Here is a 6337-nt window from a genome sequence, read left to right as displayed (position 1 = left end):
CAAGGAGAACCTCAAGAACCCTCAAGGTACTATCAGAGCACCATTGGAAACCAAACCCCGTCAACAGTCCTTTAACTGTGTTGTCTCTCACGCAGACTCCGGTGAAACCAGATTCCAGGCCCGAACCAGTCTTCTGCATATTATGTGCTTGTGCAAATAAACTTGTTAAACTTTTCATCCTGTGTCCGTCAGTGGTGTTCTGCATCTTTGGGTCTCCATTTGAGAACCGATCATGACAAAAATTTCCTTTTCTTCTTATTGTGAAGCTGAACAGCCTTTTAAAAATGGTTTCTTCCAATTTAGTTCCTCCTCTATTTAAGAAACATGTCTGCCATTGTTCTTGGTTGGTGTGGTTTGCTTGATGTCCTGCACAAGAAGAAATTTAAGTTTTGTTTGCTGAAAACTCTACAAAGCATGTTCTTCTTTCAACCAGTTTGGGTCCCACCTCCAAGACTGCTTGGTCTCCTGACAAGCATGTGACACCCTCCATCACTATTTAGATGATTGTTAATTTTCTCTCCCTGTTGGTCGGACTCTGACTCTGGCTCCCTGCACATCTTTGTGCTCAAATCCCACGGTGCTTTGTGAGGAGAGCTCCTGCAAAGCATTGCAGCATATATCTGCTCATGTAGTGCACTACTTTTTTTATCACTAAACATTGGAACACCCATTCCAAAAGGGGTGTCAGAATCCAAATGTGTGCTCCTGTACAGATCACTATAGGGTTTCTATAGTGATCTGTACAGGGGTGCACATTTGGAGAAAGCCTCTGTGTTTCCCGCATCACTAAGCGGCAATCCCATATTAAGGCTGGGCTGGGTGTGCCCCCGTTATTACTGGTTAACTACCCATTAGTTCCTTAATAGTTCTGTAGGCATTCTCTAGTAGTTGATACCATCTTGTGTGCTTTATTGTAAAGTGTTAGCAGCTTAAAATCAGAATGGAATGGACACGGTTATGGAGACAGATATGTTCTTAAAGATGGAAGTAATGAGAGATTTTAACAATTATTTAAATAGATCAGGCACTCACTTGGTCCTCTAATGAGGACAAAGACTGGCAGGGAACAAACAGCTGTGTTAACATTAGGGTATCTATGATAAGAGATTTGATTTAATTATGGGGAGAAAGGGAAATTAGAGAAGGAAGTATTGGCAGTTCTGTCATGGAATGTTTGGGATATTACCAATTATTTTCAATAAAGTAAATTATTATTTTTTTTATTTTATTTAAAAAAGTCAAATAGTAAAACAAAAAGCCAGCATAACCCACCATGTATTTTTTATCTCCCCCTTGTTAAAATGTAGCTGTACCAGGAACCATAAAGAATCCTCATCTTCTTATGGTTGTTTAAATCTTAATAGAGTCATAGAGCTGAAAGTACTTATATCCTCACCCACTTATGTCTCCTTAAAAAATCAAGGTTATATTTCCTTTTCTTATATTGAGAGTTAAACGTTTAAGCTTCGTAGTTGCTGTTTTGAGAAAACCTTTAGGCGGTTCCTTTTTTTTCAGGCGTTATTCGAGCTGTATTCTCAAGTGGCCTCTGCAGTCATGCAACTTAAATTCACATGAAAACACATCACAAAAAGACAGAGTTGTTGAAACCGAGCTCACGGCTAAGGTCAGCTAAAGGTGCTTTACTTGCAGCTGCTGTCGGATAAAATTTTCCAAAATGTCAAGATTGCAAGGGTTCAGGATAAGTGGAGTTGACCTTCTGCTGCCCTCCTTAACTAAAGTGCTTTTGCTATTTTAAAGGGCTTCATATTCCCCAAGGGTTACAAAGCAATCCTTTATAGAAACATTGAATATTCAAAAGCAGAAAGATTAATAAGAACTTCATAAAACCGTAGTACAGTTCTTGCAGTATGAGCCAGAATTCTGCTAAAAGTTCACATGAACAATAAACAGACACATGAGTATTTTTATTTAATGCACATGCACACAAATTATTGTCAGTGTGCATTTGGACTATTTTACACATGCAGTTTAATACCAAAAGAACCAAGTTTATCACATACAAGAATGCGTTCTCCATCTATGCCTGCCTTTGTGTTTACGAACAGATCTAGCTTGTACCGCTCTAACTTAAATCGTTTAAAGTCGGAAAATATAGCTGTGATGAAAGCAGGAGCTGCAGAGCCGAACAAAAATAAAGGGGTTCAGATTTTACAACTTAAACCTGCCCTTCCACAGTAATATTTGTTCAGTCTAAATGTTAATTAAACATTTAACAAATGCTGAAACTGATAAGTTAACCAAAAATAAAACCATCATCATCATCCTAATTCGGATCAAATTAAGTTGTTTTTCTTGTAGAACCTCTTATATAATAATTTCCTAAATGGGAAGTTCGCAAGGCTTCAGGAAAAGTTGATTTTTCTGTCGGCTGATTTCAGATTTTATTACTTTTTCTAAGGGCTCGTAAATTAGCTCTAATTTTGATTTTGCTAATGCAGCAAACAACAGCTAACACAGAGCCCACTGAACTTAATTTTAGTTATCATTTTTGGTTATAAGATTATGATGAGAGCTATATTCCAATATCTGTTTTAACGTCTAAGTGAAACAAATTGTTAACTTTTATGGCTACAATTTTCCTTGAACCAAAAGTTGGCTAAAAATAAAAAGCCCTTGTAATTTAGGTATTTTGTTGTGAAATTAATTTTTTAAATACATGTCTTTCCTAATGAGGAGTTCATTTGACCCTCTGTTAAATTTCAAGAGGCTTAATTTTTCCTTGAAGGCTCCAAAAGTCAAAAGCATATAATCCTAAGGAGCACTTAGCAAAAAATATAATGTAATAAATGTCTGTGCAAATTCTCAGTCATCCACCTCAATGGAATCACAAAACAGGCTTAAATCTGAGGCAACCGAACTTCAACTTTTTATGAAACATTTTTACGGCTATCCAGGAGTATTTGTCAGTTCTGGCTGGTACTATAACCACTTGTAGCTGGAGGGCAGATGTTTTAAAGCACCTGGAGATCCATCCTCCTCCGCACATAGTCACATGCAAAACAATGACCCATCTGTCGTTTTTCCAGATCACTGGAGTCTGTTATATTGTATGAGTATCCTGTTTGGCCATCTGAATCATGAGACTGGTTGTATTACCTGTTTAGAATGAGATCCAGGGCAGAGTTGTATTCTGTCGTAGGAAAAAAAGTGGGTAACTATGAAATCCAGTTAAATAAAGGAAATTGATGGTAATTCACTCAGTCTGTACTTTATTTTCTTTGCAAAGTTGAGAGACAAGACAGATCGTAACACACAGCTTGATGCACTGCACTGTTCTGCATAGACGTTTTTCTCACTAACTTAAATTTTGCAGGAGAGCTGAGAAGGTGTCCAGTTACAGTTAATCCAAACAAGTTACAGAAAGTTGAGGAAATTGTAAAATATAAAAAATAAACCTGGAGAAGGAATCTGGCTTGTTATGGGAATGATTATTTTCTGTCCCAAACAATCCCTAATAGTAAATCAACAACTCCTCCCAGACACTGCGTGGCCTTGCAGAGGTGCCATTTTTAAGCTTTGGCTAAACCAAAAGCCAGCTTTTACTGTTCAAGCTTATATAGTAGGAGGAGAGATTACATTAAATTTACTATCCATTTTTTCTGAGCTCATTTTGTGACACTTTAATCTAAATGTAACTTTCTATCAACATCTCCAGTGGTGTCAAAAGTACATACATTTGTTACTTAAGTAGAAGTATAGATACTGCAGTTTAAAAACACTCTGGCAAAAGTTAAAGTATCAACTTGACCTCTTTACTCAAGTAAAAGTGAAAACGTATGTGCTCCAAAAACTAATAAAGTATAAAAGTATAAAGTAACCTTAAAAAAAAAACAAAACAAAAAAAAACAGCCAGATGCCATTATATGAATTGAAAGGTCAATTTTTCGACTATTTCGAAAAATTCTTTGACATAGGGCCAAGGGTGCAGTTTGAAGACGACCTGCTTGCTTCTGATGATTTCCTTTGGCGTCATCATAAATTTGACAAATAGCTAACCAATGAGTGTTTGCGTTATATGACTCATTGAATTACGCTAGTTTTCACTATGTGAATGGCGCCAATGATCTGCATTGGATGGCGCAAATAAAGCAAATATTTATCAACATTAATCAGAAGCCAAGAGTAACGAGTAACATTTGTTTTAAGAATATAAGGAATAGAAATTACAGATATTTGTCAGAAGTAGGAAGAAAAATAAGTAATGGAGTAAAGTATAGATACCTAAAAAGTGTACTAAAGTACAGTAACAAAGTGTTTGTACTTGGTTACTTGACCCCTCTGAACATCTCTCAGCCAAATTTCTTGAAAGTTTAGTTAAACAGTTAATTGAAATATTGCTTCCCATAAATAGACAGCAACAGTTGTAACACATGTTATGATTACAGCAATGTGAAAATGCTGCTGAAACAAATTAATCCAAATGTTAAATTCCTCTCAGGACCTCAGTCTATCCATCTTTTCAAACTCTAGCCAGAATAATGACAGGCTGCTGCAGGGCAGGTATGTAGGGCCATGTCAGCACGCTGCGCAAAGGCTGGAGAAGCTGTCAGCAGCTGCAGCTCATAGCATCTCTGTGTGCAGGGCCCCAATCCCAGTTGACTTGTCGTCCGTGACTTCAACTCTGCTGTCCTCTCTGTCTATGCATGACTCTCATTAGCGAGGCAAATACATTATCCACATCGGCCTCTAAATAGACACAAGGAAGGAAGAGATGGGAAACAGGAAGTAATGACCCGCAGTGTCCAGGTAAAATTAGCTCCATTAATCACACCATTGATTAGGTCAGTTGCAAAATGCATTTTGCCCTTCCCCATCTCCTTCACAGCAGGCACTTATGAACTTTTGGTTACCAACGTGGCTCTCCAGCTAATAATAAATGATATGCTTTGATTGTGACGGAATAGTCTTTGTTTACCTGCAAGCCCTTTTCTCATGCTGTTTGTGTTTTTCAGGGTTCAGAGAAATAATCAATAACTGTCTCCTTGAAGATTAAGAAGAATTGGTCCTGAAAGTTTCCTCCATCTCCTGATCCTTGAGGGGAGGGAGACTAAGACCCAATTTGCCTGGAAACTTTCAGACCTTGCTCTCTGCACCACCATGTTTGTTCTCCCTCCTCCTCCCTCCCAACTGAAACATTTTCTCTCAGCTTCATGACCCAGATATTGTGCACTTCTCTCATTTTCTGGAGGCCACATTCTAGAGGGGGATCCATTTGACTGTTATCCAATTCCTTAAAAGATGTATGAGATGTTCAATATAGATAAGCGAATAAGTCATCGCTATGCATTGGCTATCAAATCTGCAAAACTGAAAGAAAGGAATGAAAATTGCCTATTTTCAAGTCTGCAAAACATACTAGTACCTTAACCACATTTATACACTGGAAGAAATGCAGGTCAGTCTATTTTTAGTCATTGTGAAAAATTAAAGTAGCCATACAATAAAGCTTGGTTTGTTTTTCATTTATAAAAATATTCAGCAATTATTTTTTTGCCCTCAGACATTCTGATTATTTATTTTAATGGCTTGTGCTGTGAAACCTTCTCCAAACAACATTTGTTTTCAGGGTAAATTGTTTGAAAGGTTGTTAAATAAGACTAGACAGAAAACTTTATTGTCTGTAAGAAATTAGTTAAGCCGTGTGGGAAACTTAAAGAGAAAGTCATTCTACTTTAAAGGTTCTGTCTGCCATTGTTTCAGGTTTTATAGCTGATTTGTGAGCAACAAACGTCTTGATTTCCTTTTAATAGTAAATTTGTCTGGCAAAGCTGCCAAAGAACAAGAAAGCTCACTGCTTCACCCTGTTTGTCAAAATTAATCTCAAATAAAATACAATTGTATCTAGACATCTATGATCTATTTGAAAAGGTTGCCCTAAAAGGTTTAGGAAGACACTGACCTTAAGACACGGTAGGAACCTTGTATATTTGTAAACTTAATGCCCTGCAGTGTGGATCACTGCAAAAACGTTGAAAAAATAAAGACAAACTTTAGCACCGTCCAATAGCTCTATCATCCGGCTACTTCCGCTTCTCAACAGCTTTAAACCCCCCATAGACACTGCCTTCTGACGCATCTTGTTATTGTTTGATTGCACGGTGGCTCTCTTCATGGATCCATTGGATAGAGTTTGGAGAACAGCCAAATAAAAAAATGGGAATTGACCTCTAAGACTTGTATTGTTACCGTAGCCTTAGTCTCTTCCATCTAACTAGGACCTAAAGCTGTTATCCCGTTCTTAGGATGGTTCACCCGTACAACAGGGGCCAGGCAAGAATGCGTTCTCAAGTTTAGGGAGGACAGCTGGAGAGCAGAG

The sequence above is a fragment of the Cyprinodon variegatus genome, unplaced genomic scaffold (genome assembly GCF_000732505.1).
Source record: "Cyprinodon variegatus isolate N-32 unplaced genomic scaffold, C_variegatus-1.0 Scaffold533, whole genome shotgun sequence".
NCBI lineage: Eukaryota > Metazoa > Chordata > Actinopteri > Cyprinodontiformes > Cyprinodontidae > Cyprinodon > Cyprinodon variegatus.
The sequence above is the reverse complement of the archived record's forward strand: the minus strand, read 5'-3'. Positions refer to the sequence as shown.